We start from the raw sequence: 25,692 nt of genomic DNA, 5'->3' as shown, positions 1-25,692 counted from the left end.
CATCATTATGACTGACAAAATATTTCAACAAAATGTAAGCTTAAACTGAAAAAATGTACAACAAATACACCATTGTACAATGCATGCTTGATTTTTAAGGTCTCCCTTTCACCAAGCTATTAATTATGGTCCGGCAGAAAAACTGTTTCAAACACGACCAGCAGACGCCCACTTGCTTTCTTTCAACTTCTTATTTTGATTCTATTTTGTTTTTCGCAGCAGATTTGCTCACTTTGATATTCGCTCGAGCGCAACAAGGATATTTTGTTGCAAAGGGTTACTCACTCAGGAAATAAACCAATAGTGACCTATGGTTTTTAGCGCAAGAAGTGACCAGTCAACAAGGCAAAAAAAAACCGAAAAACATAATAAAACAATAACAACAATAAAGTAGAAAAATAGAAAAACAGAAAATAGTCCTAGAATCGTAACAAGTTCTCTTTGCTATTGTGCTTTTATAAAAATGTATAGCAACAATTGCATTTATTTGCAATAACAACAACAACTTTCACAAGCTCCTATTTCTACCATTTTTTTTGCTATTCAAATATTTAGTGGTGAGGGAAGGAATGGAAAAAGACTTTTTTCGCATATTTCTCAACAAATACGACAGGCAAACCGCGATTCGCTACAATTTCACCAGCTGGTGAATATTTGCTAAGTCGCTTAGTACATAAGAGAAGATGTTAGCGAAAGTCTAACAAAAAAATTATTGATGTTGTTTTGGCTTTAGTTTGTTGTTGGCTTAAGTTCGTTGTTGGCTTTGTTTATTGGCTTTCCTCTTCTGCTTTTATTTTGGCATTTTTGTTTGAGTATTTTCACTTTTCTTAATTATTTCGTCGCAATTTTTCCTTTTATTTAACTCTTTTCTCTTTCAAAGCTTCAGTGAAATAGTGAAAATGCATTTCTTAATACATCCTTGCTTGTTTTTGTACAACAAATCGCGAGGATTAGTTGTAAATTATGCAATCGAATGTCATTGAGAAGAGCTTAATGCGAAGTTGCGTTTAATGCGTCCCTTTAGCTCAGTGGTAGAGCACTGGTCTCGTAAACCAGGGGTCGTGAGTTCAACCCTCACAGGGGGCAACAAAAGGCGTGAAACCGCCAGTAATCTTTTAATTTTGAAAGTAATGCAAAGAAAGCGCATTATGTAATCTATTTTGTTGCTTCTTATGTAATGTAATGTAATTTACAAGGGCGAAGCTAGAAGGTAAAGTCGAAGGAATGTGAAAACCGCATATAAATCTACTGATAATTTTGAGTATCCTGCCGATCAGTGGTAAGGGTAGATACTTTTTGAAAGTGACAAAAAATCATAGTAAAATGAAAGCCATTGAAACTGAAAGGTGAAATAACAAAAAGAAAGAAAAAACAATTTATGCGCGATATGAGACCGCAAAGAGGATGGGAAGCGGAATGTTTGCTTAACGGCTTAACTCAATGTCCTGCAAAACTATGTGTACGTGAGATAAAAATTATATTATAAAGTTGTAAGTAATCAAAAAATCTACAACTTTTGTCTTGACAGCTTATTCACATAACCTCAAAATTTATGTAAAATGTTAAAATAACCTTGTTTTCACGAAATTTGGAGCAAACTTTCATATGTTCTAAACAAACTTTATTTTTTTAGTGTACATAGAATTTGTAATTAAGGGGTTACATAGGTTCACGGATTTCAAAAATATAGATTTTTTTATTGTCTTATTAAATTCGACAACATCTCCAAAATATTGTCCTAAATTTTCAAGTTGATGCGAGTAATAGTTTAGGAGATACAGCCTTGAGAACTTGTGCGCTCGAGGCTAGCTAGGCTAAGTGTGCCTTCTTTAAACGCTTTTTTCTCAAAACTGTGTTTTTGAAGTCGGTTGGTAAGATTTCTCGAGATCTACTCAATGGATCTTCATGAAATTTTATACAGATCTTTAAGATACAATTATTAAAAATTTGAAAAAAGGCTTTTTTTCGATTAAAACTATTAAAAAAAAACATGTCACGAAATTTTCACTGAAATTTTAATTTTTGGTAAAGATGTCTGCCAAGAATCCAATTTTCAATTTTTTTTTTCTTTCGTTCAAGTTCTAAGTTAAGGTTTTAGCTAAAACACGTTTTTTCGCTTTAGATGATCCTCTAAGGAGTTATACTGCCAACGAAGAATCATCTTTTTTCCGAGGCGTCACCGGAAATGGCGTCGCAACGGCTGAGTTTCAAATATTTTTTTCCAAAAATTTCAGAATTTCCTTGTTAATAGTGTATGTTTGTTAAAAAAACTTATAAAATTTTTCATTTGTTATATGAGACAAAAATTTTATAAAAATGGTGTTTTTTACCCGAGGGAAACTATGTAACTCCTTAAGAATTCAAAGAGATGAGGGAGAGAACTTTTTCTACCGATCTCAACTTTTTTCCTACTCCTTTTACAATGGGTTCCAACCCACCATGACATTTTTTCAACTTTAATTTTAGCTCTGCAATGGTCTAAATTATTTGAAAAAATAAAAATAAATGAAAAAATATTATATAAATTTATCTCAAAACTGATTTTCAAAATAGGTTTTCAAAAAATATTTCTCTATCTTATGTCTTTTGTTAGAAGAAAACTACTTCCTCCTGCCAAAAAATAATATGAAATATGTACGTTCTCTGCCATATGCTTTGATACCAAATATAAACCCATTATCTAGTTTATAGGTGCAGAGTCGTTTGCGCATAATAAATAGGCGAATCTGTAATCGTGTACATTCCTTAACATTGGAATTATCTTTATTTTACACATACAACACCAAAAATGCTCAATTCTATTATTTTCGAGTCTCCTGATGCAAAGCTGTGGTGAGTAGCCCTGCGAAAACTTACGTTCTCGCCCATGATATACGTTCTCTTCCCATACAATGCAAAACCAAGCAGCGCAGAACTATAGCATACTTTTTTGCGCATGATTAATGCAACGTTCAAATCTAACTGCATTACCGACAAGAACGACCTGGAACTTGATGCAATAACATAAGGACAACTGATATTAAGGCCACGACTTGGTTTCTCTAATGGCAAGTGAGGTGAGAAGAAGAAGTCACCACAATTAGGCACTTGACTCTATTTAATTTCAAGAAGCTTGCGCAACTAACGTTTATTCAAATAATTGCAAAGGACTTAAACTTATTTTAAATACTAAAAAACATAATTCAACTACAAAGGGCTTGTTCGGGAATTGAACCCGAGACCTCTCGCACCCGAAGCGAGAATCATACCACTAGACCAACAAGCCGATGTCACCTCGATCGCCAAAAGCCGCAAATCACAGCTGCCGAGTGAGCCGACAAATGTGCGAAAGTGATGAAGCATCAAGAACAAAGAACCCCAAAGAATACACACAAATCTAAATGCATTGTTGTTGCTTGCTGCTAAACTGCCGGAGCATGTGCAAAACACGAGCAACGCAGCGCAATGGAAGCGAGGCTAATTTTAGCGCTGCAATGCGGCGTATTGCGAAATCAGAATTTAAAATTAAGAAAAAAAATCGCAAATGAAAGAAGAGTCATAAGAGAGAAGTGGGAATATTCATAATGCTACCTCGTATTAGACTGACTCATCAGCCTATATTTTGTGTGGAGAAGCAGTTTTTTGTGTTAACTTTTCGCAAACATGTGTATGTATGTACATACATATGTATTATCCAGCCTACTAACTAAAATTAGCAAATTAGTTTGCTCATTATGCTTTCTTTCTACATCATTACACACACATTTTGCATTTGCTTGCCTACCACCGGCTTTTCACTGCTTTACCACATTTTTAATTTTTTGCTTCGTTTTCTGCGCTCGTTGGCCCCATTTAACGTTCTGCGGCAGCGCACATGTTTATAGAATACACAGCCTATGCTAGATAAGAACAACATTCGCGCTCGAACAACAATGCGCATATCAGCACGAATGAGACAGCGTGTGTGTGGTGTTGTTGTCTGACATGTGTCAACATTTATATGTGAGCCTCTTTAGCTCAGTGGTAGAGCACTGGTCTCGTAAACCAGGGGTCGTGAGTTCAAACCTCACAGGAGGCAGGGTTTCTGAATATTAATTTTGTTTGAATTTTTTAATTTATGAGGAAGAAATTAAAAATGTTTAAAGGGAGAATATTAATAATTTAAAATTAAAAAGTTGATATTAACGAAAGAAAGTCTAAAGTGGTAAATATAAAAATTCCGTGCTAGATTCTTTTTACTCATTCTATAATTTCTTGTGCGCTGAAAAGTTTTGTCGTGTTTGTTTTACCAACTATAAATATTTTCCTCAATTATTTATTTTCTTATAAGAAGAAAAATCAAAAATTGACAAAATTGCGGCGTTTTTAAAAAACACAGTTGAATTTTGTTGAATGAACCCAAATTTTGGTCCTTTTTGGTCAGGCAAAATTCAATTTTTGAACAGTTCAAAAAACTGTTCTGTGATGGAAAAACGAATGCACGAATAATAATAAAAAAAATAATTTTGGGTGCTTTTTTATGATTTTTTTATCATTTAAATATCGACAATATAGATGCTGTGCAGCAGCGATGGCAAACCTTACTCAAAGGACAGTGTACCCAAAGACTGATACCGGACATCCATTCGTGGATCGACAGACGACATGGGGACCTGGATTTCCACCTAAGCCAAGTACTAAGTGAACATAGGCGTTTTAGAAGCAACCTGTACAGATTTCAGTTCGACATTAGTTCGAATTGTCAGAGTGCATTGAAGACTCTAAGCATGTATTCTTTAATTGTCCTCGCTTTTACAAGGTACAAGGGAAAAACTTAAAACTACATACTACGACACTCATATGTCAGTCCACTTAGAACTGGAAAGCTGTCGGCAGCCTCAATCATGACAAAACTGAGACATATAGAGTCGAATGGGCGTCGGTCAGTCCGTGTCATAGGGGAGACTTAACTGATCTTATGGTTCACACGAAGTAATACTTAATCATGCGGTTTCGTGGGAGAGTCTGGTGTTGGGAGTAGGTTTAGCGGATTAAAGTGTCACACTCCGGGTTCTGATGCTTCCTGATCATCAGTATCTTCTTGGTGTCGAAATGGATTGAAATTTTTCAGTCCGAAACTACTTTTTTTTAATTTTTCATGTGATGAATAATGTATTCTGACTACCAAAATGTCATGAAATGCATTATTACTGGCGATGAGTCTTGGATCTATGTTTTCGACCACCCTCAGTCAGCCGAATATCGTAAAGTGGTAAAGGTGGGCTGAAGACCTCCGGCAAATCGTTTTCAGTCAATTGAAGCCGTAAATCGCTACACGCATTGAAGGCTATTCCGGAAATTGACTTTAACAACTGTTTCGAGGATTGAAAAAAACATTGGCACAAGTGTATTGGGGTCAAGGGAGATTACTTTGAGGGAAACGACATAGATTATAAATTATGAACAAAGTCTTACTATATTTTGCTCAAAGTAGTATATCAAAAAAAAAATATTGCTCTGACTATTCCATTTATCGCAGCCTTACTGTATCACCTAAAAGACACTAATCGCAGCTGTAGCTTTTAATGACAATTTAAATGCCTCAAAAATTATTGCCGCACAAACAAAGAAAGCTTAAATGCTTAAATTAAAGTTAATCTATATTTTTCTAAATGAGTTTTCATTTTTGTCTTACACAACAACGCCGCAAAGTCTATTTAGTTAATGAAAGATAATGATAAGGGCAGGCTTTAAAACGAATTTATAATACAAAAAATTACTGCAAATGTACGTTTATAAATTGTACATGCTAATCTTCGGAGATCACTTGATTTTGGTGTGAAAATCCCCAGAGGCAGTCCGGCAACATTTCTAATAAAGTGGCAGCGAGCGGCGTGTGTGTGGCGGGAATGTGCAGAAATGAACGCGCCGACATGCAATGCTTATTTAGTACAGACACTTGTTATTGTTTTTGTTAATATTACCGGTTTCGTTTCACACCTGTCAGTTCATTAGCGCGCACACTGGAGCTTTTAAAAATGTCTTTAATGCTCTAATTAGGGGAGTAGCCGACAAGCAATGAATTTGCGCGCTTTGAAAGAACGCTACCCATTTGGGTATTCGATCAGTGGCGACAAGCGCGCCGTTTATGAGCGCTTACATATGTACATAGCGCATAGCTACACACATGCCAACAAGCGCAAGACTCATAACTGACTAATTAACTTAACCATTTTGGTCGATTTATGAGACGCGCGGCGGCACAGTGTGTGTGTGATTGCGTTGAAATGCGAGCGCGCGCGCACACAACAGCAATTTTGGCGACCATGTGAGTGACTGATGAAGTGGCAAGGTGGCAAGGTGGCGATGTGAGTGAATTTAGTGCCAAAGTTGTACATTTTAATGGTTAGTAAACACTAAACAAAGCGGCATTAGGTGATATAGAGCATAGAGCAAGAAATAGTGTTGTTTTTTGCGTTTTGTTGTTATTGTTTTTATTGTTAACAAAATAAAAGAGAATAGTAGTATTTTTGGTGACGAAGTAGCGCTAATGGGCAATTAAAAGTTGAAAGGCAAACAGACTGCGCGGCTGGCGCTATATATGTTAGATGCCTATCGCGCCGATCTATATTATACGAACCGCGCCACTCACACATTTCGTGCAATTAAATTTAATGGTTTGCAGTTTTGCAAAAATCGAAAATCACCAAGAATTTTTAAATTTTTCAATATAATTTACCAAAAATCATTACTTAATTGTCAGCGCTCGAAAGCGCGTTCTTTTCTACCTTGCCTTTGGCGCTGGCTTATTATCTTTTCTACTATGCGCGACGTTTTTTGCCACTTGACGCACAATTAAAGTCTATGACTTGAGGTAAACGATCGCGTACGACTGGCTGGCTCGCTTGACAGCCGCCATGTTTGCGCTTACGGAATTCGGCGCGCGCATTTATCTTTTCGCTGATTTGCGCTTTGATAGCGTTGCGCATTTTGCGCGCCTTTAAAGCGTCGACGACCAAAAAGGAATCAAAACGCGCGCAGCTGTCAAATACGCGCGCCCCCACAGTCTACACAAAGTGTGACAAGCCAGGCGCCACATAGTGGAGTAAAATGGCAAATATAGCAAAAAACAGCTAACGCGCTGTGGGCAACCGCTATAATAAACAAGTAATAAAGTTGCTACAACAGCAGCGCGAGGTGTTTGTGTAACTCATATGTGTAATATGTATACATGTAGGTATGCTGATTTACTTTACTTTTTGTTTTATGTACTTTGCGAAAAATGTCTGGAATTCCATGTGTGGCACGCGATGCACTTGCAACACGAAAAGTGCAATAACAGTAATTCTTTTTGCATACTTTTTGTTTGCAACTTTGGCACTGATAGCGCATAACCTCTGCTACAAACAACCACTTCCACATATGTGCGCTGTTCTGCAAAACACTGTGCTGTAGCATACTTTTCGGCGCGCGACTTATTTATCGTGCAACTTTCTGTGTTCATAGCGCATATTTTGACTTTATCGTTCGATTGCGCATTTACCGCAGGGCACCAGCTGCAGTTGCACTATCTGCCAATATTGATGGGTGTTTATTGCTGCGGTTTGTCTGGCAGATAGGGTTTCTATGGTTAGCGTGGTACATATGTATATATCTACATGTTTCGGATAGAAAAGAGTAAGTCCAAAGAAAAAAAAATACTTTTGAAGTGAACTCTTCAAAAAATAGTAAGAGTGGTTTTCGTTACAATAGACTGCACAGTATTGTAAGCCACAGTAGCTTTCAACATAGAGAACATACTGACGTGCCCTCTGGGGTACATTTTAAGGACCTTGAAATCAGAATACTAGCATTTAACTCTCTCTTCCAATAAGTAAGAGAAGAATTAAAGTTATTCTCAAGTAGAATTTCAAATATTTACAGTTAGAAAATATTTATATTTACCAGTCTTCCATCCTTTAAATTTTACAAAGTTGCGAAACGAACATACAGGTGGCTTAATAAAATGTACTGTAATAACAAGCGGTTTTACCACACAACATCACTTAAAGTGCTTTGCAAAGAGAGAGCAGACCGATAGAATAAATGTATTAAAAATCAATTCTTTGGTAAAATTTAAAAATGAACTAGGTTCAAATTTTTTTGAAAAATTACCGCTTATTATTATTCAGATTTTGGATCATTTTAAAAGGCCGTCGAAATATTTTTGTTTTTATAGCCAATTAAAAAAAAATAAAAAATGACTTAACGCAATAATCTTTTGGAGCTTCGAAATTTTCACATACATTGTGACAAAAAAGTACCCGACAATTTTGTTTTATCTATTCCATCTTTCTGAAATCGGGTTCCGTTCCGATAATTGTTGACTTGTTTGCATGTCAAACTCATAAACCCATGTCTCATCTGCAGTTATGCTCTCTATGAATGTGGGATCGGAATTCGAACGATATAATTTGTCCAAAGAGACCTGTTTACGATACTCTTTTTGAAAAAAATTCAGCTTTATCGGGAAGAGTCGAGCAAGAACGCGTTTCATACTCAAAATAGCCACCAAAATCGTTCGAACGGACTCGTGCGAGATGTCGAGCTCTCTTGCCATCCCTCTAGCACTTGCCTGACGGTTTTCAAGCACCATATTCTTTACTTTTTTAATATATTCATCAGTTGAAGAGAGAGTATTTAAGGACAGTTCTACCAACTTAGCAAAATACATTTTACACGGGGAATTTAATTACAATTTCCGGTTGTCGCTTAGGGAGTTAAATCAAAATTTGTGTTGACGAAGTTTGCTAAACATAACTTTCAAATATAAAACTGGATTTTTACAAATTTTCAAGCCAAACTCCTATACACAGTATTTAAGGATTTCGGCGTTCAAAGTATCGTTCAAGCTGACCTTTTGGCTTATTCAAAAGCTTTTCTCGTCTTATTATTTTTCTTCTGGAGCCCTAAAAAGATTCAAAATTATTCTCTGATTAGGGAAAACCTAACTTCTGGAGCTTTAAACAGATTTAAGATTACAAATTTATTTGCTGAATTAGGAAAAAAAGAACTGAAATTTTCACTTTCGGGCTTTATTAGACACGTTGGTTAGTGGTTAAGGTAAGTGGTCGATCCTAACAGGGCTCTTACTTGCACAGCTTAGAACGCCGGTATTTGCCTTACCTAAAAAACTTCTATATACTGAATTCTAAGGCCCTTACAAAACGACAAAGCGCTTTCGGCTTTATGCACTGGATCGGCGAAGGCAACACTGGCGAGCTCTTTCATCCTAACTCTAGCAAAGACTGGACAATGGAGTGGAAAGTGCCTGTATGTTTTAGGACACTAAAGTGTATTTTAAGCAAAAACCAAATCAACTTTTAGAAAATTTTAAAAAAGTGTTATTTAGTTCAGAGTTTACGTTTCATAAATGCCTTTCCCAAAAGCGTTTTCAGTGACAATATCTACAGAAATCCAAGAAAAAAATTCTTATAGTTGGACAATTCTTCGAAACTCGCTCACATTCGAGCGAATTGAGTGAGTGACTAACACTAAAAAACACTCGAAATCAGCTTCGAAGTATCCAGCCGAATTTATAATAAATTAAATTAAACTACAAATCGCTTGTTTATGTTTGCTTCACTTCTATAAATTGTAACTGTAAATAGTAAATCACTCAATCGTTTAAATAAATAACTCACTCATACACGGCTCAATACATAAATATCTCATAACAATTAATTCCAATGCCAATGGATATATGGTAACTATCCATAGAAAATCCTAAACATCAAAACAATGCCACGAATGCGGGCAGCGACAGACAAATTCAAAAATCCATAAATTTCTGCATAAATGGAAAGTAAATTGATTAGAAATTTACAAGCGCTAGAAAATACAGAAATAAAACGCGCCAGAGAATATTCACTTTTTATTGTTATGAAAATCAGCGCGCGGCTATTTGTGCACATCACACACATTCATTCACATTATTCACACACACTCACACTACATACACACACACATACACACAAAAAAAATCATAAAGGCATATTTGTGAGTTTGTATGGGCGATTATGTCCAAATTGAGTGGCTGGCTGACCTAGCCGGGCAGGTGTGCTGTGCTCTTAGTGGCACAATGTCCACGCGCACGTTGCTGTTGTTGTTTAAGGTGGAGGCTATGATTTCATGAATATTTTTAAATTTCCATTTCAGCGATGAAATTGAAAACAAAAGGCCATACTCGACGGTAGTGGCAACAGTGGCGGCGAGCAATGAAAAGCAATGTCGCTGCAAGCAAACTCTCATATGAAGTAAATATGGTCTAAAAAAATATGAAAACTTATGGGAACGGTTCAATAAGGCACTAAATGCTGCTGAAAACAAAGATAATCTTCGAAAAGCCGTCGTATTTTCCAATTTCCGATATTTTTTCTACAATCGATTCGAGCTATTGAGTTTTCAAGTTTTGACCCCTTTTATATGTGGACTTATTCAAGAACTTGAAGTTATTTGCTTGTCTAGTGGAACTTCTCTTAATAAATACTGGAACACCCGTGCTTGGCTCTGTCTCATTCTGTAGAATAACCAAATGCTTGACCTAAAAACAATCTCATTGGGACCTTGTTGGTGAAAGACTTTCCGGTCTTCTTTGTTCGTTCCAAAACATATTTTACGACATGCTTGGAAAGCTATTCGAAACTCCGTTTCCCAGTCTTCTTTGGGCGTTCTAAACATTTTTTTTTAATTTGTGTTAGAAAAACCAACAGAAACACTCTTCTTTTTTGTTGTATTAATATTACTGAAGTAGTATATAAATTTTAGCCGTGAAAACCTCCGGTCTGCTCCTCGAAAATATCGATACTATTTCAAAGGGTTTTGTAAGGCATTTCTCTATATTTTCGTTAATTCTTGATTGATTTTGTTTGATTATTATTTTGTTTCCTGATGATCTTGGCTGATTACTGTACTATATGAAAGAGTCAGGAGTCTTGCAGAATATCTTGGTTAAAGTAGCAAGCCCTCAGCATGATGAGAATACCTTTCCAATCATAAGTATGGTCTTTAGAGGAAATTTCAGATTATTATTTAAGTTATTTTCCGCAAGTGATCTGTCAAAAAACTATTGAAAAAAGTACCTCTACTTGGATAACCCATTACAAGGTCGCTGAGTTTTTAAGCTTCTGATTTCTTAAAAAAAATATTCTCGGAACAAGCGTGATTTCACAGATCTTAGGTATATATATGTATAGTCAGTTTTCTTGAAGATACTATTTTGTTCACTAAAAATGTAACTCCAAGCCTTCACTAACAACCCTAGTAGTTGCCATAATTTTATATGAACTAGCAGATATGCAAAACTCTTGACCAAGTTTGGCCACACGCGACCAAACCAGCTTGGCGGCACTGGGTGTGGAACAGCCAAATTGGCCGCTTGACGGAATTCGTTGATGTTTATGGAATTGAATTTTTGGAGCGCGGCGGAACTGAAAGTGAGTTGGCATGAGAGCGCAGAAACGCCGTATGCGTGAATGACTGAACGGCAGAGCGAGCGAGAGTGCTACTGCCCAATTGGTTCTAGGAGTCCAGGATGAGTTGAAGTTGCGCTGCCATATCGAGTTACAAACGATTTCCGCCGCGTTAAATTTACATAAAGTGATTTGATTTGATTTTGATTGAATTTTTATGAGGCGCACACAATTGCTGCCGCCACCAAACACACACATTACGCGCGGGCGGTGCACATCATTCGGTGTATTTGATGGCAGTCAGTCAACACACAGTGAAGTAACTGTTGAACGGTAGCCACGGATGGACGACGCTTCCGAACAATGCGCGCGATGTGCTGGACGCGGATGTAGCAGCGCTCTGCGGAGGGTCAATGCCGGTTTGGTCAACAAAAGGAAAGAAATTAAATCGAAATGCCTAAAAAGCTATTTGCAACAGACTGCCACGAACGACTGACTGACTTTCAATGCTGAAATGTTTGTTAACAGCGCGCAATTTGTTTGTTGTTGTGCATTTTCATTGGCATCGTATGCGCAATTATGGATTAGCGAGGCGTCGGCTAAATGAACCAACTGCGATTCTGTACTATTGGCCTATAAACTTATCTGCTAGACACACAATGTTCAATATTATTGCGCTCGTTTTGTAGTTGGCGAAGCTAAGTTGTGGCTGTTTTCCAAATTTTAGTGCATAATTTATGCTACAACGCACTAACGGTCCTCAATGTGATGGAAATAATATTTCGCTTCATTTACAGTAGTGCTGTAATCGATAAACAGCAGCACTTCCTTGACAGTAATTGAGGTTATGTTGATTATAAATTATGTGATGTGATTTTGTTAGCAATACCAAACGCTCCTTCAGTATCGGGAAGGACCTCTCCGAGCAGTTTGATACCAAAAACGAGGTTTCAGACAAGGCGACTCACTATGGTGCGATTTCTTCAATCTACTGCTGGAGAAAATAATTCGAGCTGCAGAGCTTATTTGAGAGGGTACAATCATCTTCTATAAGAGTGTACTGCTTTCTCCAGACTGAATAAGGAAGTGAAGCAAAAGAGTTTGGTCGTCAAACATCGAAAAGAACGACTGAGATGCTGTTGAAAACTCGGCTATAAACGCAGCGCTATCTACGCCAATAAATTGAAGACGAGTATGACGAAAAGAGAATGATAAATTCTCTCTGCCTATATACCAGCGAGTGAGTTGTGGGTGGGAAGAAGCCGTTGGAGAAGAGGGGCAGTGAGCTTCTTTACGGATAGGTCAAAGCTTGGGGGAAAGGTTGGTGGAGAGAGCTCTCTATCAACTCCAGCTTCAGACTTCCCGACTATTGCAGTGTTTTCCAAGCCGAGTTTGCAGCCATTAAGGTAGCTGTAGATTTACTGCTCCGGAGTGCAGCCACCTTGAGAGAAGTGACCATCAACTCAGATAGCAGAGCGGCGATACTAGCCTTGAACTCATTAACAGTGCATTCAGGGTTGGTCCAGGGGTACCTAACCTCGCTATCAATCGCATCGAGTGTCTTTGTGATAAGACAGGTAGGCAGAATCGGTGGAACTTGCACAGTCGCAAAAGCCTTTTGGCCCAATATCGATCGCAAGAGATCTAGTGATCCCTTTGCCCTCATTAAGGCTAGCCTCTCCCTAGCTGTGGGGATTTTAACAGGCCATTGTCTTGCTGGCGTCCACGCTGTGAGGCTGGGAATCTTACCAGATCTGCAGAAGCTGTATGGAAGATGAGGTGGAAGCAACTAAGCACTTTCTTCTTGACTGTTTTACTACGTTTGGGAGGTCATGACGTCAACACTTGGTAGCGCATACCTTCACACATCCAACCAAACTGGCGGGAATGGAAATTAGACGCAAATTTGTATAGGCAACTAAGCGTTTTGCTAATTTATAAGTTCGAAGACAGGAGTTCTTCGTTTCTGTGGCTTCGCAAAGGACTACATTTAGAAGTCGACGTGCGATCTCTTTAGATGAGTGATCTGACATAACATAACCTAGTCTGAAAAATAAGTTCTTAGACGCCTATAAAAAAATCTCTCTAGGTATGAGCTCTTAATTTTAACGGAAACGTCCTCCGCCTTTTTTTTAATTATCATATGTGACCTGGTCTACGAAAAGGGGGCTTAGGTGTCAAAAAAAAGGAGAACAATTAGTGAGATAACGAGAAACTGACGATTATTTTTAACAGCTTTTCCCAGAAAACTAGTTTTCGCACGTTAGCCCCCTTTTCGTAGACCAGGTCACATATAGTAAATATCATATCTCGCTTCCAGCTACTTGAAAAAATATCTCGTTTCATAGCTTTTGTAGTAAATTGAATGATCTACAATATGGTCTCTTATGAGACTTGGCCTGATCCTGTGTACCAAATAATAAACTCAAGAGACTCAAAAACAGCAAGGCAATACTGATCCAGTTTCACCTTACTAGTTATCGAACCAAATAGCGTCAGATTGATAATTCTGAGTCAACTCTGGTATTGTAGAACCGGCTGTTGAGGAAATTGAGTCAGTTCACCTCTGTTCATTCTTATGCCAGAATACCAAAATGAGACTCCTGACTAACAGAGTCACCAAATTACGATTGTGACAATTGGAGATATGAGACATTCGTGACAAGCAGAATACCGATTTTATTCTAAAAACCTCATTTACTCATACTCTTAATTATCGGAATTACAATACTTTGCTATTATTATTTTATGCCTACACACAGAAAAGGCATAAAAATCCAAGCAACTAATACAAATGACTCTTAATATTTTCTGACGCGTCAGCTTAAGGCTTTAATTGGACATTTATATTTTTTAATTGCTCAAAAAGCGCGCATAAATCTTTATTCCTCCGAGTTTAATTCAATTATTTTAATTTATGAAAATACTTTTGCATTTATGAACAGTAATTTGCGCTGTAATCGTTACGCTTGTCGAACGGTATGACTTATAAGTACATAAGCAACTACATATGTGTTTGTATGTATCCATATAGAGATGCCTATATACTATACACGTGTGCTTGTGGGTATTCTTGTATGCGCCAACTGGCCATAATTAACCCTTAATTGCTTGGAGTCAAATGGTAAATAGAAATAGAAACAGCAGCAACAACAACAAACACAACAAAAAACAATTAGCTACTCAATTAAAGTGACAGCAGGTGGTCGGCCGTTGGACACTAAACGCTAAACGCCAAACGCTGAACGGCAATCACCGCCTGCCATTCGACATTCGCCAATCGCCAATTTCAAAATGCCAAAAACGAACCGAGCAACTGCTGAAGCCAATACTGCCAACTGACCAAATTGACTGCAGCCAAGAGACGACCGAACGGCATTTGCTGTCATTAACTGTCATTAACCAATTTTAATCGCTTAAACAGCAATAACAACAATAACTGCAATAACAGTAGCAATGGCAATAGAAAAATCGTCGGCACAAAGCATAAATAAAGTGAATGCGATTGCAATGATTTGTATGCCCCGGAATCGCTCATCCGCTCGCTTGCCACAAATGAGCCGCCAATCAAATTATTTATGTATGCATCCGCCGCCGAGTTGACTCAGCGATTGTTGCACTGCCTATTAACTGTTGCAGCCGCTATTGACTGTTTCGCATATACATATGTACATTTTATGGCTTGACTTTTATTTTTGAGGTTAGACTGGATTCAGCTTAGCAGTTCGGCAAATGGAGAATCGTATGAACAAGAAGTTTGAATTGGACCCGATAATTACTTTCCGTTACATTTATAAAAGCCTCAACTGTTTTGGAGAAATTATATAAAATTTATCAGCCTAAAAGTATGCAATGTCGATGCTGAAATTTCACAACGGAAGCCCAGATTTCTAGTTTCGTCGACAGTTTTCGTCGAAGAACTTCTTGAATTATATCCGAATCCGATCATGGCATTTCGGGGTTCAAGAGCGGATCACCAGTTAGTTGGGTTTCGTCGACGGTTTTCAACGAAGAACTTCCTTATGGGCCGATCGTGACATATCGAGGTTCTATGGAAAAACTGATGCTTGTTGCGAATGCTCACCAATTTAGGAACTAATTCGTTACATATTTTCCGTTAAATTAAAATAAAAACCTTACATTTCCCCCTCCTTCATAGGATTTAGGCAGGAATTCATCAGCTTAAAAGTATGAAATTCCGATCGCTCTCTTCTAGTCTCTTGGTATTACTCGGTCTGTAAGTCTGAAAGTTTTTCGACGAAATTGTCACTGTTGTAACGTTTATCTAGTTCCCGTTAGGGTGGTAAGGTTCGATTCGATGATGGCAGACATGATGACGACAACTATCGAGGTCATCCAATGATAGGCTCAGGAGACATGCTGTTTCTAAGGGGTCAAACCATATGGAGAAGGGTGTCAGATGTGTAGGGTTATCTGGGCATGCAAGGATGTGGCTAGAGTCATGCGGGGATGCGTTGCATGCTGGACATATATTTGGTATGTCGCGGTCGTTTCTGAATAAGTAAAAGTTAAACCTGCTACGGTATTCAGAACGAGGCTGCAACTCTAGATTTTCGCGGCAACTCGAGCTCGTCGCATGATGGTTTCACTTCAAGTACGCCATTCACTGAGACGGAGTCGGCGAACGTGTTTAGGGCTTCACTGTGAATGGCGGTCAGTGCATGTCTGAAGTTAGTTGTGTCCGAAGTCTAGTCAGCGTGTTGTGTTATGTCTGCGTTTTACTGCATCCAGGCGATTTTATTGGTGCGGCGTAGTTAAGGACCGACAGGCCGATTGCCTTGTATGTTTCCATCAACGTTTCATTGTCTTTTCCCATGTTCTGACAGCTAGCGACTTGAGGATTTTTTTGCGGCTACGCACTTTAGCAATAATCGCGGTCGTATGAGAAGAGAAGAGACACAGCCTAAAATCTTAGCGTTATTCTTTCCAGTCAGTTATGTCAGTCTGGAAAAGTAGAGGATTTTGAGAGGGTTCCGATGGGAAAATTTGCAGCTTATCAGCAATACCAATAGATAGTAAGGCAACCATCGGCATTGCATACTTTGAAGCTGATGAATTCCTATATATATCCTATGAACTAAGAGAAAAATCAAGGTTTTTCTAAATTTAAGGTAAAAAAATGAGCCGTCAGATGCAAAATTGTTGAAAATTTGCAGTAAGCGTTCTCGAGGCATCCCTCAAATGTGTGGAAGTAGAATTTTGGCGTTCTTATAGCGCTTTGTTCAGAAGGGTAATAAAAACTCTGATTTTGACACTGTCACCTGATTGGAGGCGAAATAAATATGTTGCCCAAATGCAAGAACACATGCTTTCTTAGGCTTCTAATTTCAAATTAGAAAAAGTATTTACTTAAGTATAAAATAATGGGTCTAAAAAGTGTGCCGTACAGTGCTTTCCGGCCTCAGTAATGGCAGACATTACCAGCCATCATCATTAGTCAGCCAGAAGACGACAATGAAGCACTCGGAAAATGCAACTCATGCAACACTTTTAAGCTTCGCGCATGCTCCTGCTCAGCGATTGTGGCATACAGCTGTCATTAAGCTATTTAACCACAGTAATGATTACGATTGCCGGCAATGGTTGTTGTTGCAGAGAGCAGTAGTGATGACATTTAAAAGCTGAAAAATTGCATATGAAACCGTTTAACGAGCCAGTCTCGCACAAAACACACACAGGCACAAACACAAACACACTTTTTACAGCTATGAGTGTGTGCTGCGATATTAAATCAGCGGCTTGATTGCATTAGCGGCGGTTAGCGGCATACAGTGGTGGCGCTGTGCGCTGGCTGTTGCAGCGATTTTAGTGATCATTAGCGCATGCAATGACTTTACGAGCGGCAACCAAGCGCTGTCGGTTGTCGGCTGTCGATATTTACTTTTATTTATTTTTTTCAAATTTTTTTCGCAACTGGCGCTATTTACCTTTCGCGTCTTTGGCGCTAGTAGTGGTACATGTAGAACTGTAAGCGCTGGTGTATGCTTCTTGTTGTTGTTGTCGTTGCTACTCTCGTGAGCCGTTGCACCTTTTGGCATTTGTGTGGCAATTGTCAGTAAATTTATAATTGAACAAACGCGATTTTGACAGATTTCAAAGATAATAGTGCAAACGCGCGATACGCTGCGCGAGCGCCAGAGGTAAGCGCACTTTTTTGACAGCCAAGCGGCCAACACCAAAGCAAAGGAAAGAAATAAGAGTTTAAAATCTGCAATGGCAGTAATCAACACCCAGCAGTGAGTAGCACAAAGCAAACACAGCGAAACGCGCTGATTGGCAAACACATTCAATGCCGCTTACAACCGCAGCGTCCGCCGCACAGCGTCAACCAACGGCAGGGCACTTCGCGTCACCGCCGCCATGCCGCTACGTACTAAATCATAATCATGTGTAATATTTTCAATAATAGGCAATTATCGTGAGACAGTCAGCGGCACTGCGCGCGGCATGGCGCTACACGGCAACTTCCGCGAGCCGCCAAGCGCTGTGAAACGCGACTGGTTGCCAGCGTAACGACGCCGCCAGCTGTTGGCGCTGCTGCTGTAGTTGCAGCTGGGAAGGAAAACTAGCAGCGTAACAAGTAACCGGTTCCCAACACATGCACATACACTTACAGTACAAATATACTATTCCGCATGTGTGTGTTTGTATGCGCGCGCGCGCAATTGCCATCGCAACGTACCGCCAGCAATAATTCGGTTAATTGCTATGCCTGTTGCTGCCAATGTTGTTAATAGCGCTTCTGCGAATATCAGCTGTCATCTACAGCACAAAAACAACAATTAAAACATTGTTGCAGAGTTGGGAAAGAAAGCGTTTTCCCAGCGCCAAAGCGCCAATGACAAATTGAAACTCAACGACTTGAATAACTATTTCACTTTTCCCCCACTAGTTCACTTTTTTTTTATTATGCATGCTTCAGCGAATTACGCTTGCCAGTCAGGCAGCGTGCGCAAGTTGCCACTTGTCGTCGTGGCATAATTAATTTCGCATTTGTTGCACGTGAATTTATGCGCGCATATTTAAAATGCATATCAAAAAACGAAATTAATAAAATAAATCAATGCGAGCGAAGTTGCAAATGTGACTGCGCACACAGTAGTAATAACAATAATTGTGACAACAACAACTGCTGTCAGCAACATATGCGCCCAAGTCGCGCGCTTCGCAGTCTGCGCGCAAACAGTGCGTTTGTACGTGCCTCAACGCGGGCGCACGTAGCGTTAAAGCGCGAAAATCGCATAGCCACTTTATTACATAAATATACAGCATATATGCACGCTTGCAGTCATGCGCGCCGGTACATACGCATTCGTGTGCACACAAATGCCGGTTGAGTGGCCAAATCGCAACTTCATTCGCTGTTTTCAATGCGTCAGCGAGCGCGGCGTGTGCGATGGAACATAGAAGCTCTAGCTCTCTGACTAACAGAAATATTAAAAGTTGAAACTTGTGAGGTATTGTCGTAAATTCGCAAATGTGTTTCCTCAACTACTTCCTTTTAAGTCCATTTCGGAAATTTCTCTTTATTATTAGTCGTATAACCTCATTTTGGTCACTCATTTTGCTTAAGACTTTTCTTCGATTCATGGCAATTTGAAAAAAGTGCAACAAATGGAACCAAGCTTTCCTTGACTAGCTCTTTCACATAGCCAGAAGATCTCGACCTACTTCTATCACTAACTACTATCTCTAATATGGTAGCTTGTAGGTCTCGATCATCTAAATACACACAATGCACCGAAATTCATATAATGGGTTGTCAAAAAAGTCTTGCGGCATTTTTATTGAATTTTTTTTTTATTGAAATTGAAATGAATTTTTGATGACTCATGCCCAGCTCTTGACCGATGCTGCTACTATGCCGGTCTCTTTCGACCAATTAAGCGATTTTATCGCAATTTTCGGCGACAGGCCTTCCGGAGCGTGGCGCATCTTCGACCACCTCTACACCAGAACGAAAACGTTGAAACCAGCGTTGTGCGGTGGAAATGGAAACTGTATCGGGTCCATAAACTGCACAAATTTTATTGGCGGTTTGAGATGCATTTTCGCCTCTATCGTAGTAGTACTGTAAAATATGCCGTATTTTCTCTTTATTGTGCTCCGTGTTTGCGACGCTATAACTCACGAACGACTTATAAGAAGAGACAATCAATCAAACACGTGTTAGCGCGTGAAATGAGCTTTCCAAAAAGGTATAGCATGACCCGATGCGACGAATAAAGCTAGAACTACGCGCTTTCAGCGCCAACTAGCGAAAATACCGCAAGACTTTTTTGACAACCTATTATTTTTAAGATGCCTAGATTTATAAGGAATACTATATCGACCTATCCGTTCATTTTTTTTATATCATATCGAACATTTTGATGCAGTCCATACTGCGCTCTGGACTACGACAGGATGCCTATTGATGACTCCTATCGCACACCTACATTGTGAGGTTCGTATGATCCCAGTTAAGGAACATAATGAAATCCCCTCCAAGCAGTTCCTGCTGGGATGCTTTCGCAGAAATCATGCTTGCAGTCACATGCCTGGATTGGAACGGCCTCCTAGGAATATCAAAAGGTCATTCCTCAACTACGTCGACGACATCAGACAATACGTTGGCCAGACTTTGGACGCAACTAACTTCCGACAAGCACTGACCGCCATTCACAGTGAAGCCACTAACACCTTCACTAAATCCCTTTCAGTGAATGGAGTAGTGGACCCATTGCAGAGGACGAGCTCGAGTTGTCACAAGAAACGAGAGTGACCCTTGTGCAGCTTCGTTCTGGATACTGTAGCAGGTTAAACTCCTACTTATACAGTATAGGCGCCGACATATCCAATATATGTCCTGCGTGCAATGAGTTTCCTCATGCCACTGGCCACCTCTTTGTATGCCGCACCAACCCCACTCATCTGACATTCCTCTTCCTTTGGTTTGACCCCGCCGAAACTGCACGTTTCTTGGCATTCCGTTTGATGACGTCATTCTTACCATCCTAACGGGAATTAGGTACCCGTTACAACAAAAAAAAAACAATATGGAGTCCACAAAACAGATCATGTAAGTTCCCATCATTGTCGCGTTGAATCTAGAACAAGTTTGAAGTTACATTTATTCAGTGAAACCCTGAGATCGGAAATGTTATGAGCCGATTCAACAAGTAAACCTAAAGTAAAGTACACTCTTTGATAACCTACTTCTTTTTGCATTCAGAAATCGACCAAAAAGACTAAAAAGTCAAATTTGAAGCAAAAACAGAGCAGGGAGACTAACCCTAAACAAATGATAGAAGGTTTTATAGTGATGGATGTTCTATAGTCAAGGTTCAAACGATCTAGAGAACAGCCCGAAAATAGGTAATAGGAGCCCTTGAAGGCTAAAACCTTGGTATATTTTCCCCCGTATTTTCTAGAGATTTCACCAGCTTGATAGCGTCTGAAAATCATAGCAAAACCCCAAAACTAGTTACAAATACATAACTAGTTACCAGAAGCTTTTGTCCACTGGCAATAAGGTAGAAAGATTTCAAATGCAAAAGACTTTTAATAAGCCCACTGTTAGCCACATCATCGATCCACCATTTACAGTTTTAAAAATTGGCTTTGCACGCCAGAAATTATGCAAAATAAATTAACAACCAATTAACGCGTGGGACTAACGTTGCTCAAATTAAGCATAAATGCAAACTTCAGTTACTATATGTACATACATATGTGTGTATGTATGCGCAGAAATTTATTTTCATGTCTGACGTGTAAAACGGTAAGTGCATACATATATTTTTACACGATTTTGTCCACTTCATTGCCAGCTGCTGACAGTTTTCGCTCAGGTGTTAATAATGTGTTTGATGCAAGTACTTTAATAACAGATTTTAATAGTAGATAACGGTCAATGTGGTAATAGATAAAAATATTGCCTGGCATTAGTTTACAGCTACACGACCAACTAGCTTTATGGCTACTAACGGTACTGATTATGAACAGGGTGTTATTGGAGTTAAGAAATCGAGTTTTTCAGAATTTCGGAAATTGTTTCTAGGTTGAGGTTAATAGTGTTTGGAGAATGAGAGTATGTATAACAATGAACTTTAAGATCAAGAGATAATTGATTTTTTATTTTTGAAAATAATATTTACACACATACATATACACTATATAATGTATAGTGTGTAGATAGGTATATCGACTAGGAATCAAGAAAGAACGAGCGTTTTCAAAGTTATGCGACAGCTAGCCCTTGAAAATAGGCATAAAAAGAGGTGCTATATAAAAAATTGTGATTTGTAATGGTTATGTCCATATTCGGATCTTTTTTTTTTTTTAATTTTTATGGAAAGTGCCTAATACTTAATATTTGGTTCTATGAATACATAGAAATAGGGTCAAAAAGGATTGAATTGGCGAGGATGGGGATAAGGGATAAGGTTAAGTTTAGTACGTAATCTAAACATATTATAAGTGATCTTTGATCAACTTGGTGGAAATACTGTGTTAGAAGAAACGATCATATAGCGTGTAGAATCAAACTTTGTTCTCTAATTTTTAATGCGTGCCGAGCACTCTAGTTTTACTATTAAAATTTGACAATAATTAGAGTTTGAAATAATTCTTTTAGAAATATTTGAGAAAAATTTTAAGTTGATCCCTCAAATATTTTCGGATATCCGAGCTTAACTATAAGAATTCTTTAAATTAGTGTAGATGTTTTCAGCGTGGATGAGAAAATTTTCTTCGAAACACGGAACCCAACGACTTGAAATTATCACAGAACCATTTTGGATAAACTCATTGGTCAGGTTATATTCGAAGAAATAAAATTTTTGATAATAAGAACTTTCTTTGGGAAGCCGTAATCAGAATTTAAACAATCCTCGATCACTACATCTATAGTCATAATACATATTTTTGTATTAGACTTGAGATAATTATAAGCAGAAAAATCTTTTTCACCAAAAAACATATATTTACGGCGCCTCTGAGGAGATCAGCTACGGGAGCAAGGGAATCTAACATTTTTTAAAATGAATCCGCGACTATTTAAGTGAAAATAAAATACGTCTTCCAGGAAAAATCACATAATAACGTTAAGGGGGTATTCTTGTCTAGGATTTTGAAAAAATAGATTTTTTTTTGCATATCTTGAAAGTTTAGACTTTCAAAAATATGACCTTGGAAAGATTTTTCAAAATTCGACTTATTTTCGGAGATACAGCCGATTTTGTGATGTGGCGTCCGTGTTCACTAGAATTGTCTCCTAAACTTTAAACGTATTTTTCTCAAAACTGACATTTCGGAACGATACCCTCGATTTACTTGAAAATTTTATAGCGTCTTCTTTATAGGCTTGTCGATGGTTGGAACTAGCCCCATCCCCAATTTTTTTTTTTTTTATTTTTAAAAAACTCGAAATAGTCAGAAAAAGTGATACAAAAAACTTTTGTTTTTAGGCAGTCGCCATTTTGTAAAAAAAATTTTTCCCACTTTTCCGTAGTTCCGGCCATTGCGACATTATTCTAGATTAATAATCTTTTTTTTTTTGGTTTCAGATAACTAGGAGGGTTGAAATCATGGGTATGGTCACGTGGACATTTTTAGAGACCCCCACTTCGTCAGCTCATAATTTTTGAAATTTTTTACTTTTTTCAATTTTTAATTTTTTTCTGTACTCTTCTAAAATTAACAAATAACTAATAAAAAAATGGATGGTAAAAATATTAATTGCCTGTTTTTACGACACTTTAAAAATTACCAGAAATTCGTGCTTCTAGACCAGAATACCCCCTTAACCATAATTAATGAAGATTTATATATTGAAGAACAGTGCAATAAAATGCATAGTTTGGGGACCACTGAACTTGATTTTCAACATAAAAACTTAAAAAAACGCAAATTTTTTTTTTTCAAATGGCGGAAAAATGGCGCCTAACTGAATGACAGCGTTGCATTTACAATATTTATCCAACATTAAATCCGCGCGGCAAGTGCAACGCACGTGTTGCATGAATTTTCACACATTTCGAAGACAGAAATTTCGCACACACATTAAAATAAAGACCCTTCAAATTTAAAACTCAACAAACAGAGGCCCACGCAAAGTGTTGCAAGTGTCATATGCGGTAAACATGCAACACAGGCGTAACGTCAACGTGTAATGTGTAAAATAATTAAAACGGCACACTCAGCCCACACAGTGCGCAGCGCACACGCACACGCATACAAAGGCATTTGCCAAAACGGTAGAGGCAGGCGACTCAAACAGCGTATGTGGCAATGCGTTTTTTCAGTGGCACTCAGCTAACGAAAATACGACACCACAACGCGGTAAATGCCACATTTGCCACGCGCATACATACACACACATACACATTGACAGTAGCGCCTTTAATGCGCCAGCTAACACACCCACCCAACGCCCACACTGGCACAGACACTCACAACGGCAATCACTTGCCACACACACATTCCACAAATTCCGGCGATGCGCCACACCAATCAACATGCCATGCCACTCAGGCAGCTGTTGCAACGGCAGCCGTGGCAGCGACGCGCAATTTCGGCAGCAAATCGTGTTTTCCGCCATCAACATTACAGCGCGCAACGGTACAGCACATTTGATGTTGCCAACAGACTGACGCCCACACCCCAACAACACACACGATCACTTGGATGGGTGTGTGTGTGTGTGTGCGCGCGTCTGCTGTTGACGTTTGTCATATGAAACTCACCACTAATTAGTGTCATTACACACGCTCCATATGACGTTGCGACAATTTTCCATTACCAACACCCAAAGCGCCAGCAGCAGCAACAACAGCAGTGCCAGCGACAGGCTGGTGGAAAGGCAAAGCTCGGTTTGAAAAACCAAATCAGAGGCCACACCAACGGCAACACTTTCACCAATGTCGTCGCCACCAACGCCAACACCACGCGCATCTGTGTTTGTGTGTGCAATCACAGCAACGACCAACGGATGACTTGTAGTCATAATCACCGTTCGCATCCCGAGAGCAGCCACACGGCCGTCATGTGCAGGCAGGCGTTGGCAATGCGCGCTGGTCACCGCTCCGCAGTCTGTTTGGCAGCTGAAATTCGTTGTGAAATCCTATACTTTTAGGCGCATTGCAAAAACACTCCAATGCTACATGGCGCTGGCGTTGGTATTTGTGGTGGCCTTTTTGGCGTTTGCCCGTGGTTGGGTGGCGGCAAATGCATGTGGCCAAGCTGTTGTCATAGACAAATTCAATTCGAGCAGTCAAAAATGTGATAGGATTTGTGTCCGGCGCTCGTAAATTGGTGCGAAAAATTACGCTTCTCAAACACTTACATACATCCATATGTATAAATCCACACATACATACAAAAGCGTATGCAAAATGGTGAGGCAAAGTTGTGTGGTTAAAGCATTGTAAATTGAGCGAGGGAAATCAACTCTTTTTTCTACGCTTTGATCAAAATTTTGCTGGACTGTATTTCTACATTAAACTGAATGTGTGGATTTAAAGCCCAGTTGCGTTTAGAAAATTTAAATTCAATTATTTCATTTTTTTTGGGAAATCTTTAACGAACTTACGTAATTGTACCAAGTAAATCGAGAAAAAACGAGGAACACGCATTTTATTTAACAAAATTATATATACATTTTTTGTTATTTAATAATATATTTAAAGATTTAAAAATTATTTTATTTCGATAAATATCGATACAAATGTATATCGTTGTAAAAAATCCATAAAAAGTATCTAAAAATATCGTTGATAATGTATTTATCGTTAAATTAACGAACTAATTTTAAACACGATAATTTATAGATATTTTAAAGTTTTAAGTTTGTGTTTCGATTATTAACGATAATCTGTATCGTATACATAAACCGATAAAAAGAAAAAATATGGTCAAAAAGCAAAAAATTATATAAGTAAAGATATTAATAAACTTCATTTAATTATTTAAATACAACGACTACCGATTTTTGGCTGTGTTAAGCAGTCTAAATCGACTTCAATATGTAGGTGCCATTCCAGTCATTCAAATTATATATGAAAAAATAATTGTAAATCACGATAATTTATCGATATTTTATAAATTTAATTTCTTTTTATTTTTATACATATGTATATCGATATATAATAATATCGAATATATTATTGTTATGTTTATCGTCTAATTAAATCGATAAATATTTAAAGTATCAATAAAAATATTTAACGATAATAATTTGTAACGCGATAAAAATAAAAATATCGATAATAACAATAATTTT

At 38.3% G+C, this 25,692-nt stretch overlaps 1 protein-coding gene and 3 non-coding genes across 4 annotated transcripts in view; 2 read left to right on the top strand and 2 right to left on the bottom strand.

Annotated features, from left to right (window-relative positions):
* The window catches only part of LOC120773803 (zyxin), a 230,402-nt gene that overhangs the window by 16,206 nt on the left and 188,504 nt on the right, over positions 1-25,692 (bottom strand). The window lies entirely within an intron of this gene.
* Trnat-cgu lies at positions 1,015-1,086 on the top strand. Its single transcript has one exon. It is a non-coding gene; the product is annotated as a tRNA-Thr (tRNA).
* Trnap-cgg lies at positions 3,194-3,265 on the bottom strand. Its single transcript has one exon. It is a non-coding gene; the product is annotated as a tRNA-Pro (tRNA).
* Positions 3,986-4,057, top strand: Trnat-cgu. Its single transcript has one exon. It is a non-coding gene; the product is annotated as a tRNA-Thr (tRNA).

The sequence above is a fragment of the Bactrocera tryoni genome, chromosome 4 (assembly GCF_016617805.1).
Source record: "Bactrocera tryoni isolate S06 chromosome 4, CSIRO_BtryS06_freeze2, whole genome shotgun sequence".
NCBI classification, from domain to species: Eukaryota; Metazoa; Arthropoda; class Insecta; order Diptera; family Tephritidae; genus Bactrocera; species Bactrocera tryoni.
This window is presented reverse-complemented; position numbering and strand designations above follow the sequence as displayed.